The sequence below is a fragment of the Podarcis tiliguerta genome, assembly GCF_965153285.1.
Source record: "Podarcis tiliguerta genome assembly, chromosome: 9".
Taxonomy (NCBI): domain Eukaryota; kingdom Metazoa; phylum Chordata; class Lepidosauria; order Squamata; family Lacertidae; genus Podarcis; species Podarcis tiliguerta.
The window spans coordinates 41168698-41181699 of record NC_139542.1 but is presented as its reverse complement, the minus strand read 5'-3'; the positions used below and the strand labels follow the sequence as shown (position 1 = coordinate 41181699).

The following is a 13002-nucleotide window of genomic DNA, read 5'->3' as shown; positions in this document are numbered from 1 at the left end:
ATGCATTGAAAAGCATACAAAAATGATTATTGCTTTGAGTTGGGGGCGGGGGGTAAGCTGTATTCATGAGCCCCCTTCTAATTCCTGGATCCAGCATGGATTCAATTCCTGGAATAGCCAGCTGGTAACAAAGGAAGTGTCTCTGTGTCAGATAGCAAATGGGTCTGCTCCTTTTCATCAACTTGCTGGTAGTTAGAAAAACAAAGGGCAGAGTAGAGAATTATGTGACCTAGAAGCTAGAAGCTGGCAGGCTGGGCAGCTGGGAGACAGAAACATCCCTGATTCCCATTTGAATCCAGGACTAAGGGAGAAGCAAGGCCTTCTTGGGGGTGTTAAAGCTGTGAATCGCTCCACTGTAGGTTCAGGCTGTATATATGTTGAAATAAACCACATATCTTAAAGACACCACAGTCTCTGCTGTCCCTAATTCTGAAGGAAACATGACCCCTGGGCAATCTCACACCACTCGGAGATTGGGGTGGCGAGTAAATGTGTTTTAAAGAGCTTCACAAAGCAGAATAAAACAGACCTATGACCAAGTGAATGCAAAAAGGATATGGTATGAAAATACCATTCATCCCTAATACTAACTACTGTGATAGGATCACTGCATGGTTTCTTCCCACTGGATAATTTTCTTTCTTTCTTGGCTGGGAACAATCCAGTGTACACATCAGGCTATTTTGAAAGAATGCTAGGGTGGAAAGAAAAAAAGCTTTCCATAAATATTCCCCTCTTCCCTGACTTATTCAGCCTAGCAGAAGCTGTTGTCCTCAAAAGCATCATTCAGTTCTTTGTCACTGATCATCAAGACTAAAGTAAATCTTCCCAAGCTTGAGCAGTTTGTTACATGCATATTCTTCACCTGTCTGCATTATTAGGATTTTGGCATATTTTATCAACAAACAATGCCCCAATGTGGCGGAACAAGCAAACTGCTTATCAATGAACTACCCAAATAGCAGCACACACTGTGAAAACATAATGCGATTCCACCGTATGTCCCTCTGAATCGCTGTTCAATTTTGAAGCGGTGCTTCTGTCTAAAGTTGCCTTGATAATGGTGAAGAGTGAAAATGCAAGCTGCAGTATGTGGCCTGACACGGTGAAAGTAGGTGAAGGGGGAAGATGGGGTGAAGCTGTGAATATAAATGTGGAGAATTTCATATTTCAACCTCATCATGAATATTCCCATTTATTTTAGCCAGACTAATAGGAAAAGACAGGTAAATCTTAAAGGATTGAGAGCAAAAGCTCAGGAAGGATAAGCCAATGAAATTCAGAGGATTATGGGGGAACTGAGAGAGCTTATGCAAATGTGATTGCTCTAGAAAGACAAGCTGACAATCTCACAAGGCCATGTCCCCTTGCAAGAGCTGACAGTTTGGAAATACATACAATTGTTTCCTAAAAAATATTACAAATCATTCACAGAGTTGCTAACTTTTGATTTGAAAAGCAATAAAAGTAGAGCATCATGTAGATTGGGGACAGAGCCTGATCAGTTTGGGATTAAAGTGGGGGAAAGCATTTGGGGTGCATGTCTGGAGTTTATTGATTGCCTGCCAGAACGTGGCTTTGTCTGAAACAAATTATGCATAAGAACAATTGTTAGAGTCTGGATCTTAAACCCGATGGTAATTAGGGCTGTATCCAACTAACACATCCTATTTCTGCAAGGATTTCCACTTATGTAATGGGACTCGGCCCCCCCAACCCTGCAACTCATTTTCCTGTGTGCCCTAAATCTGTTTTAGGGGTTTCCTCAAACTGCCGGGAGAGATTTGGGGAGGGTGTGGGACACATGCAGGGCCATTTTGAGAGGCTGCCCACCTGTCCAACATCTGATTTCACCAGGACATCTGGTGAAGTGTTTTTCTTTGCCTGCAGAATTTGAACTCAAACAACACAGACAAAGGAGAATATGTCACCTGATATCAGGGTAATGTCAGGTGATTGGTATGTGGACAGCCCCACCCACCCCTCAAAATAGCTTGTGGGGACTGAGAAGGTCATGATCTGGTCTGCCCGCTGAATCCAGTTCCCCACCCCAGTATGAATAATTGCATCTTTTATATGAAATAAAGGTAGGTTCATTTCAGAGGTTGTGGGGTTGGTTTTCAGATTGTTGCATGCATATGTACATTGTACTTTATATATTGATAAGTTATGAAATTCTGGAGGTGTAAGGTACTCTAATGGCATACCTGAAGGTGATCCTCTAGCTATGAAGAAAAATGTAGAATCCTGGAAGTTAAAAAAATGACATAGATGTGCATATAAATTGGTTCTGAGTCAGTGATGAGAGAAGATGGTTTGCAGAAATGCCACCAAACTGCAGGGATTGAGAAATCATTATGCATAACATAGTTTCCAACCAAACTTAAAGCCATCCTAATATTTATTTCTTGCTAACACTGAAGAATCTGTGTATAGTTGACACTGATGACCATTAGCAGTTGAGTGTGGCATTATGGGAAATGGTGCCTAGCAGAGGAAAGCTGATAAAAGAATTATGGGTTCCAGGGAAAGGCAATAATTTTTGCCTTCAACTCGTCTACAGGCGTGGACTTTGGATGATACGATTGTCTCTATGAATTTCTAACAATTAATATTCCACATCCCATAGCATGTTTCTTTCTGAGAAATATTATGGTCCTGAATGCCCAAAGCTTCTCACATATCAAAATGCTTTGAGCATTTTGTCAGTTGCCAAGCAGTCAGGAATTACTCCCTCTAGCTCTGCTGACACCTGTCTGTTATAATATATATCTTGCTGCACCATTGCCTGTTTTTTTATTACTATTATTTTACATCTCAAAATTCTCTATACCATTCTTAAGGCCTCTCCTAGACTATAAGATCTGGACTAGATGTGATGTCAGTTGCATGAATGCAATCAACCAACATGTTTGCGATGTGAATAGCAGGCCTACAAAAACCTGAGCAGCCTCGGGCCTATGTGGAATGGGAAAAGATAAGTTTAAGTTTCTCTTTCTGCTACAAAAATGCCTAATTGCCACTGCTACTTATGTTTTGAAAGATGCCTCTATGAGCTGCTGTTTCCTTTATAATATGTTCACATCCACACCATTCATTTAAAGGACATGGCTGCCCACAGCCCACAAGAATCCTGAGACCTGCAGTTTACCTTCACAAAGTTAAGATTCGCAGCACAACAAACAGCAGTGCCCAGGCTGTGGCAGAGCTTCATGCTCCGGCACCAGGGGGCAGAGAGGAGGTGGGGCGGGGCAGGCGCATGTCCTGGGGGCATGGTGTGGTGCCCGCAGGGGCATGGCGCCCAGCATGGGCGGGGGGACAGCTGTGATGGCACCCTACTGGGATCGCGCTCCCCCTGCACTCCTTTTCCTCCTCCAGTGTGCCCAGGATGCTTTGGAATGTATGGGGTAGATATGACCTACCCTGGGCAAGGCAAAGCGGGAAAATGCCTAGTCTGAATAGGTAAGGTAGAACCCTCTGCTATCCAGGGAACACCCCAGTTGTAGCATACCTTCCAAGTGTCCCTATTTTCCAGGGACAGTCCGAGAATTACAAAGGCCATCCTGGCTTCTGAATTGATTCTGGAATGTCCCTATTTCCCCTCCCATCACCACTGCCACCAAGCTTGGGGAGGAGTATGAGCCGGTGCTTGTCCTGAGTGCCAACAATGGTAGCTGCTGTGGCTGCAAGGAAGCATTCTGTTGCCTCTCCATGGCCGCCGCTGCCTGCCTCCTCCCTTGGCAACTTGTAGTGGCTGCTGGAAGGCAGGCAAGGAGGAGAGGCTGCCACCCAGCCCCACATGATGTACTGGCTTGGGGGGGGGGGAGGCAGAGGGCACAGCAGCCCTGGGCAGGAAAAAAGGGGGACTGGAGCAGAGGGCAGGGAGTCTTTTAAAAAATGCTTTGTGCATCTATGTCTAATCTTGCCTCTTTCTAAATTTTATTTATTGGTGCATGCTTTTCTTTTGTAAATCTAACTAAGAATAAACTAAAACAAAATTCAGATTAAGGCATTTTTCTCAGGACAGTAGAGGGTGTGTGTGCTGTGTCCTATTGGTGTAAGTGGTGGTGGCACTCACCCTTCTTCTAATAGAAAATGTTCTACAGATGGCGGCGGGGGGGGGGGGAGAGACACAAAAAATGGGGTGTGAAGGAAGGTCTGGGAGTGTGAGAAATGTCCCTATTTTCATCTGAGTAATGTTGGAGTGTATGTCTGTAGCCCTGGTTGTTCACCATACGTGGCAGAAGTACAAAGATCTATTGGTTCCTGAAGAGAATGGCAAATAGAGAACGTTTCTGTAGTTGCGAAGGTTCCGATTTTCTTTAAAATGAGTCCTGCCCATTTGCTTTATGTTTGAGCCTAGGATTACAATGACACATCTTTCTGCCAATTATCCATGACCCATGGAATATTCCTCCTTTATCCATTGATCTTTCAAGATTGTTTTCCGTGTAGATAGACATTAGCGGACTTTTAAAACTTCAGCAATAACGTGCCATAACATTTCCTAGCAGTTCTGTCCTATTAATTCTCTGAAAATCTAAGGACAATGTATGTTAATTGAACTGTAATGCTACGATCGAGTGATGTACTGCTAATGGTATGTGTACCTGTAAGTTAGATATAATTGCTTTAATTGTTCCTTTTATTGAATGTACAAACACCTCTAATGCAATTCTACCTTCAGAGCCAATAGAGTGAATAGTTAAGCGATTTAATATATGTTGTCCCCCTACAGTTCAATGCTGGGGAAATTAATTTAATTTTGTGCAGTCTTCAAGCAAGTGTTGGACTAAATGCAATTAGTTTACTGAGACATGAACAAACCAAGGACAGGATTTAATTATATTTGTAGAAACATAATCTAAAGCATTAGGCTGTGTTTCTTTTACTATCTAATGGTCCTTGATTTAATCTTTACAGGTAAATAACCCAGATTTTTTTTTTAGTAATTACAAGACAATGGACAGACTAATCCAAGACACAGGCAGATGATGCTGACAAGGATCAATACACAGCACTTTTAAACAGGCATCAACATACACAAGAAAATGAAACAGAAACGTAAAAGAGATGGTTCCATGGGATGCAGGGACTTGATGAATAGACTTTCTTATTTCAGTTATATGTACACTTCCCTAAGAGTAAGACACATTCAACACAGTGGAACTTACTACTCTATACCACTGAGCCTCTTGGGCTTGTCGATCAGAAGATTGGCGGTTTGAATCCCCACAATGGGGTGAGCTCCCGTTGCTCTGTCCCAGCTCCTGCAACCTAGCAGTTCGAAAGCACACCAGTGCAAGTAGATAAATAGGTACTGCTGCAGCAGGAAGGTAACGGTGTTTCCGTGTGCTCTGATTTCCGTCACGGTGTTCTGTTGCGCCAGAAGCAGTTTAGTCATGCTGGCCACGTGACCTGGAAAGCTGTCTGTGGACAAACGGCGGCTCCCTTGGCCTGAAAGCAAGATGAGAGTCGCAACCCCATGGTCGCCTTTGACTGGACTTAACCATCCAGGGATCCTTTACCTACTACTGAGTAAACATGCAGATTGTGCAGTTATGAAGTGCAAAATTACTCAAGGCTCCTGATACTCCAGGGTATATTCTTGCTTGCCCCACCACAAATCACGATAATTGCATACTATTGTTTATTTTATTTACTGTCCTGTATTACCTCCATTATGGAACTCAAAGTGGCATATATGTGATTCCCAGGTTGCCTCTTATTCAGAAAACAACCAGATCTAGACCTAGGATAGGAAGGTTGCTGTATCCTGTGGCTTCAGATCATGTTCTTTTTAGACCTAGGCTGGCAAGCTGCTTCTTCCCCTGTGTTGTGAGATGATATGGATGTTTCATATTCTGTTCTCTGAAATCTCTTTGAACCCGCTTGGTTATTAACTGTGAAAAATCACATAAAGTATTTATTCAAGGCATGTTTCCGTATCATCATGAGAACACACTCATGAGCCTGACACTGCTAGTTAAATTAAATAGGTGTTAAAGCTTTTTTAAAACGATAGATGGAAAGCAGAAACTATAAAATGCAAACATTCACTTGTAAGATCTTCTAACAACATTGAAAGGGTGGTGTTTTGCTTCAGTTTAAGATTAATTGATATGCCACCAGTTATGTGGCTACCAATTTCTACAGTTTTTTTCCTTCTATTAATCACACCAGCTCTTATTTTTAAGTTCACAGGACTAAACCGGGAATAACGCCCTTCAAGGCAACTTAGTGCAAATGCAATCTGAACCAGTCATATATCCTCCTTTTCCCACAGAGAAATAAAACTCTTAAATTAACTTCATATTGAAGTTCAAGTTAATTGGTATTTGGAAAAGGTTATATCCCCAAGGAACTGACTTCATATTTTATTCCAACTGCCACTCTTCCTACTTTTGCCTCATCTTTTCTCTAGAATATCCCGGAAAGCAATGGAAATTCAAGCGGGAACTCTTGCAGTGTTACAATAGCATTGATGTTTGTTCCAGCCAAAGAACCATGGGTCTGGATCAGACAATATTTACCCTGGGTCAATCTCAGGCATACATGATGGAGAGTGGCAGCATGTCTTGCCTTCCTTTATCCCACCCAGCACACTTTTCCTTCCTTTGGCATCCCAGTTGGAGGGATGATAGGCTCTGAATACCATTTGAATAGGGATTTCAAATAGGAAAAGTTTCATAGGTTTGTTTTGCATAGGTAATATCAGAGGAAAAATACAGGAATCAAGTAGTGATTGCCCACAGAAGACACTCCTATCTCCATCACTGTCCTAAAACCTTCCAATCTCAAACAAGAAGTGTCTACACACACACACACACACACACACACCACTAAGCATTTTGTGTACGTTTGCAACCTCAAAACATTTTAGAAACTGTTTCATCCTAACTTTTCATGTGTTGATCATTCGCTGGTTAGAATGAATTTCTTTTTTCTACTCGTGTTATGCTTTGCTAATTGCATTATATGGTTAGCTTTAATTTGTTACAATCATTAGTTTTCCTCATGTAAATTCTAATTAACATTATTTCTACATCACTACAATAAATTATTAAGGGAGATGGTTGTCCTGAAGGACACCACTTAGGCTCTCCCTCACTCCCAGCTCAGTGACCTGAATGGAGATGTGGACAGCTTAGTCCCTGCATAGAGAGAATGAGATGAAACTATAATGTGTTTGCCAGAGAACACAATATGCTTTCCAACTAGAGCATTTTATTTAGGAGAAAGTGAGGCATGTATTTCCAAAACAAATGATTAAGAAAATGGAAGGGGAGCTCCTGAGATGCCACGTAATAGTCACCTCTTTATTAAAAACTTGGTGCTTCTATTGGCTGTGGAAGTTCATAAGTGACAATGACAGTACCAGTCTAGGACATTTTGCTACCTAAAGTGTATCCCAAGGGTATGTACCTCCACCTGGTAGAGCCAACACTTGAAAAAGTCTGGTGGCCCCTCCACAATGTTGTTCTGTTGTGAGTGTCTTCTGCAACATGTTCTTGATACCATAATGACCCATTAGTGGTGGATTTATTCTGCTTTTGTTTGTTCTGTGATGTTGCCCCAATGTTATCACATTCCTGCTGTGTGGAGGGGCCATAGCACAACAGAAGGAGAAAAACAAACTAGAACATTTGTGGTAGGAACAGTTAGGGATTCAAGAAGGAAGTTATGGTAGAAGAACTGATTTCAAATGAAGGGTGACCATCCTCAAACATTTGCAGGCACAAACAGTATCAAAGGCGGGATTGTGTGTGACCACCCTGATAATAGCATGCACATATATAATCATGACTTTACAATAGAAATGATATCTGGAGGGATCCTTACTGCACTATTCAGACACTAATTCCTACCTTCATCAAGTCAACTCCACTGATGGTGCCACTTGAAGGAGGCTCCTTCAACTAGCTGCAAGGACAGGTTCAAGGACAGACCACAGGCTAGGAACAGGTGGACAATTTTATATGGAAGTGAAAATACGTGATACCCATTGTACTTACACTTCACATTTTTCAGCTATCGTTTGCTTTTTTGCCATTTTCTCTGCATTTTTTCTCCTTGTTATTCTCCCCCTTTCTTTTCCTTCATGCATAATTAACAGTTCCTCTTCATCTTCCAGTCTTTCTCTTTTTACTTTTCTTTTTTTTTACAAAATGTTATAAGAATGAGTAGTTAGTCATCACTTGTAATTAGAAACAGCAACAGACAGCAAAACTCAGTCATGTTTAATAAGGCTACAGTACTCTTCCAGTGTAGGAGGAAAGTGGTGTAGAAACATGACCTACTTTCTCTTTCACCATTTTTCAGGTGCACTTCTATTTACCAGCTACACAGATTAGTCCTGGCTAAATAATCACTCCCTATCTTCAGTTCCTGAAGATGATATTTTAAACAATCTTATCATGAAAGAACATTTTTATGCCCATAAATCACCAGGCAAACTACCTTAGCCTTTCTTTTTTTAAAAAAATGTATTTTAGTTTTTTGAAGAGCTTTTCTGGTGAAATAGATAAAGTCCTTCCACTGAACTTAAAACAGAGCAATCAGTTTCAAACTCAATCCATGCATTACTCACACATATAGTACAGATCTGTGTTTAGCCCCACTTCCAAAATTATGCTCCTCCTCCTGCCCCAAAAGTTGAGACAATCATTTACACTATAATATCTGCAGAGGGACGTCTTCCCTATGCATGGAATCTCCCTGTGCAATTTAGAGCTCTGCTCACCCAAGTTTGTTCCATGGATTCCATGGATTCCGTTTGACTTCCAAGGTATATCTGTACTCTGTTTCCAACTTAAGAATGGAAAGCATAATGCTGGTGAACAACAAAAGAGGTTTAAAGATGCTCTCAGGGCAAATCCAAAAAAAACATGTAATATAAACACCGACAACTGGGAAACACTGGCTTGCAAGTGCTCCAATTGGAGAATAGCCTCTACCAAAGACATCATGGACTTGGAAGAAGAATGAACACAGGGGCTGAAAAGGAGAAGTGAACTAAGAGGAAGGCACATTTGGCAAATCCTCACCGTCATCAATTCCTGCCCAGAAAACTATATCCCCACTGTGGAAGGCTGCAGAATTGGCATCCACAGTCACTTACAGACACACTCTTAAGACCATATTCATGGAAGACAATCTTACTCAGCCATAAGAGATTGCCAAAGAAGAAGATACTAAAGGAAAGTGTGCATAAAAGTGCATATACTAGTAAAAAAGAAATAAAGATAAAAGAATAGCATACCCAAACACACTGTGATGGAAAAGTGCTTTGCAAGAATGTGTGTATTAGGGAAACTTGCATACAAGCATGTGTATGCTAAGAAAATGTTCATGAGGACTTTAAAAAATATCACAAACTGATGTGAACATGTGGAAAACGGAATTTAAGATTGGAAAAATTTGGGGAGGAAATTGACAGTCACCCATTCCAATACTCACTCCCTGCTAGGTCAGAATGTAAAAAGAAACCATAGAAAAGCAACTTTCAAGTGAGATGCAGAGGAAGCAAAAGAGAGAGGTGTGAGTTTTAGGACTCTGTAAGCTAAACTGTATCTTGGGGTGGTGGCTGCCTCTCTGGAAATATGATGAAAGCAGCGGCTCTGTCTGTCTGTTTAAACTGCGCCTCCACCTATGCTCAGCGCATATGCTTGAAAAATAAACTCAAATATTATAAAATGCCACAAACGTCCTTCCACAAGCTTCCTTCCACATGATAATGTCTCATAGCTCAAAAGAAGTGGGGTGGGTCCATTCAAAGCAGTTAACTTTCAGCTTGCATGTTTTCCAATAAAGGCATCTGAAGGAACTGTCTGACCCTCAGCTGCAACAAAACACACTAATGAACAAGTGCCGGCCTTTCTATTGAACAGGGCAAAGCAGTCTGCCTCAGGCAACAGATTTTGCCTCAGGTGTCAAAATACTTTGGGCTCCCTGCAGCAAACAACCCATTAGTGGTTCACTGGACCTGCTGTGAACGCTGCAGTGGAGTCAATTCACTGGTCAAACAGGAGTCATTCGTCGCTTCCTCGCAATAAATAACTCTGCTGCAAAGCCATTTACATGAAGCAGAGATCAGTCAGTAGCGATTTAGCTGTGTGTGACATTAAGCAAGGCATTATCCAGCCTGTAAGCATGAGCCCTCAACCATAGAAGGAAAGGACAATAAGGACAATTTCCAGGTTCACTTCCAAAAGCAACAGGTATGACATCCTATTCACCCAGGGATGACAGAAGATGACTTGGCTGCAGCTGTGGCAGGCAGCAAAGATTCCAGCTGGGGATTAAATATGAAAATACGTATTCTTAAAAAATGGGTTGAAATTGTCGCCTTATTTATTTTCCATGCTGCCCCAGATAATAGTAAGTCTTTTTAATTTAAAAGTGGCATGTTTACTGGGTAGGTGAAGTTACAGGCTTGCTTTCAGTGCCCAGTGACCCATTAGTCATACTAAGAACAGACCCATGTAAATTAATGTCCATGAATATCTCAGGTCAATTCATTACAGCAGGTCTACTCTGAGGAGAACTTGGTTGGGTACAATCAACAGTTTACATATCTCTGACCCCTACTTACTTGTTCCATTTCAATTAGTGCCATAATCTCCTGTGAATACAGGTTAAAGAAGATTGCTTTTCACTGCAGTCGTGTCCTCCCAACACTGATTTTGCAGTATTACTAATCTTCTAAGTTAATAAAGCAATGTACTCAGAGGAAATGAATGTAGATTTCCCCCCTTACCTAAAAAGGAAAGTGATATTTAATCATCTCATATATTCTGTCCAAAACCTTCTGAGATAAGTCACTAAGGCTGCATACACACCATACATTTAAAGCTCATCTAAAGCATGTGACTTCCCCCAAGAATCCTGGGAACTGAGATTTGTTCAGGGTTCTGGAAGCTGTAGCACTGTGTGGGATGAACTGGAGTTTTCGGGAATCTTTGGGGAAGCAATGTGCTTTAAAAGTGCTTTAAATGTATGGTGTATACACAGCTCTTCATTCCCATTTTCTAAGGAAGTAATGCAAACAGGATTGAAGATCAGGGCTTTTGATAAGGAAAACGGTTCATGTGGGAGACCAATTAATAATCCTGGCTCTGGGACAAAAGGACATTTATTAAGCATTTCAATGCAGCCCATGAGGGGAATGGCGCATGGAACAGTGGAATACAGTAACTTTTATACAGTTTGCATGTGTATTTGAATTGGTTTTCAGTGTTTTGTTTTGTCACTTGTGTGTTTGCCACCTTGGGCTCCTCTGGGAGAAAGCGCAGGATATACATTTTAAAACTCTTACTACTACTACTACTACTACTTCTACTACTGAATACACCACATACACAGAAAGGAGATGTACAACACCATGTCCTCTAGCTCCACCCCCCACTGGCCTCACCTACTGAAATTTATACATTCAGTGCAAAGTTTGAAATACATGCACGTCAGAAGATAGTACAGCATATGACCATAGCTGTCAACGTTTTCCCTTTTTAAAGGGAAATTCCCTTATTCCGAATAGGATTCATCACAAGAAAAGGGGAAAGTTGACAGCTATGCATATGACAGTGGGGGCAGGGCCAACAGGCAAAGTCCCTCCCCCTGCCTCCATGAATTGAATGTATATGTAAAGGCGGCCATTTCAACTCTCCTAGTGTCTCTCCGAAACATCAACAAATATGCTTTTCATGCTAATTTCTTCTTTATCAATATGTGGCCTGATTCACACATGTGCACTTCCACATACACACACTAGGCACCCAAACTGCTTCTCATTTCCAGGGCTAAAAGGCACTTGCAGGTGCACCCTTGCATAGAAGCCTCATTGCATAGGAAACCACCTTTACAAGGTCAGGCCCATCATTGCTTTCTCTGACTGGCAGTGGTGTTTCAGGGAACAAAGTCATCCAGATGTTTTTTCTCATCCAGATGTTTTTAACTAGATATGCCAGGGATTGAACCTGGGACCTTCAGCATACAAAGCATGCAAGTCTATTGCTGAGCAATAGCTCTTCAAAATGAAGCCTTTGGCTAGAAGGATGAGGAGGGGAAAAAACCAACGTCCTAGAAGTATATTGGATGCTTGCACCAATATTTGTTTCCTTTTATTGTGTGGCTGCTTCCTAATATTTATGCACTCCCCATTCTGTGTGCTGATAGAGGTTCTGAAATAACTCCTGTGGTGATATTGGCATAGGTGAAAGGTCTAAGAAAAAAAAATCCACGGCAAACCAAAACCCAAACAAATCCCAGGCACACTAGACCATGGAAACAGAGTGACAGCTTGTGCTTTGCATCCTTCAGTCACTGAGCAGTGTAATTTTTGAAGTGTCATGCATTTCCATGGCAGACTGAACATTTTACTTCACAAGCTGGCAAAGATCTGCTCAAGAAGGCAGAATGTGACCTAGATATTTTCAAACTGACCCTGAACTGACGAGGCCTTGAATGAAGGAGATGTTTTTTCAGCAGCTGAATATGGAATGACTGATTGCAAGTGTGTGGAGTATTTATGATTAATCCTATTAAATGCTGGGCCACTGATGACAGTACATTGCAAACATCTCCACTTTCCCAGGAATGAGCATATGACAGCCTTTATATGCTTGTCATACTGGTAGATTGACTAACAGTTTCTGCAGTCCAACATACAGGTGATATTGCCATTCATACTGACATTAAAAGATTCTGTAGCATTTTTCTTGACGGAAAAATTGACCACATGTCATTGGGTTGTATCAGGGCCGGCCCAACACACACAAAATGGTGCCTCTAAACCAGCCAGGGAAGAAGAGGTGAGTGAAGATCTACATCAGGAACAAAGAGGGGGGTAGATTTAGCCTCCAAAGAGCACGCCACAGCTGTTGCTGCCACAACAACAACAGCAGTGGGTAATACATTCCTTGAAGGCCAGATCTGCTGCCCCTGTGGATCCTGCCACCAAAGGCAGTCCCCTCACCTTGCCTCATGGGTGGTCTGGCTCTG

At 41.7% G+C, this 13002-nt stretch overlaps 2 long non-coding RNA genes across 2 annotated transcripts in view; both read right to left on the bottom strand.

Annotated features, from left to right (window-relative positions):
• LOC310685418 overlaps positions 1-13002 on the bottom strand; it is a 205200-nt gene that overhangs the window by 91113 nt on the left and 101085 nt on the right. The gene's annotated exons all lie outside the window — the stretch shown is intronic.
• On the bottom strand, positions 463-8306 carry LOC310685459. Its single transcript, XR_014515290.1, has 4 exons — positions 8016-8306; positions 5175-5903; positions 2208-2335; positions 463-1139 (listed from the first exon to the last, which is right to left on the bottom strand). It is a non-coding gene; the product is annotated as an uncharacterized lncRNA (long non-coding RNA).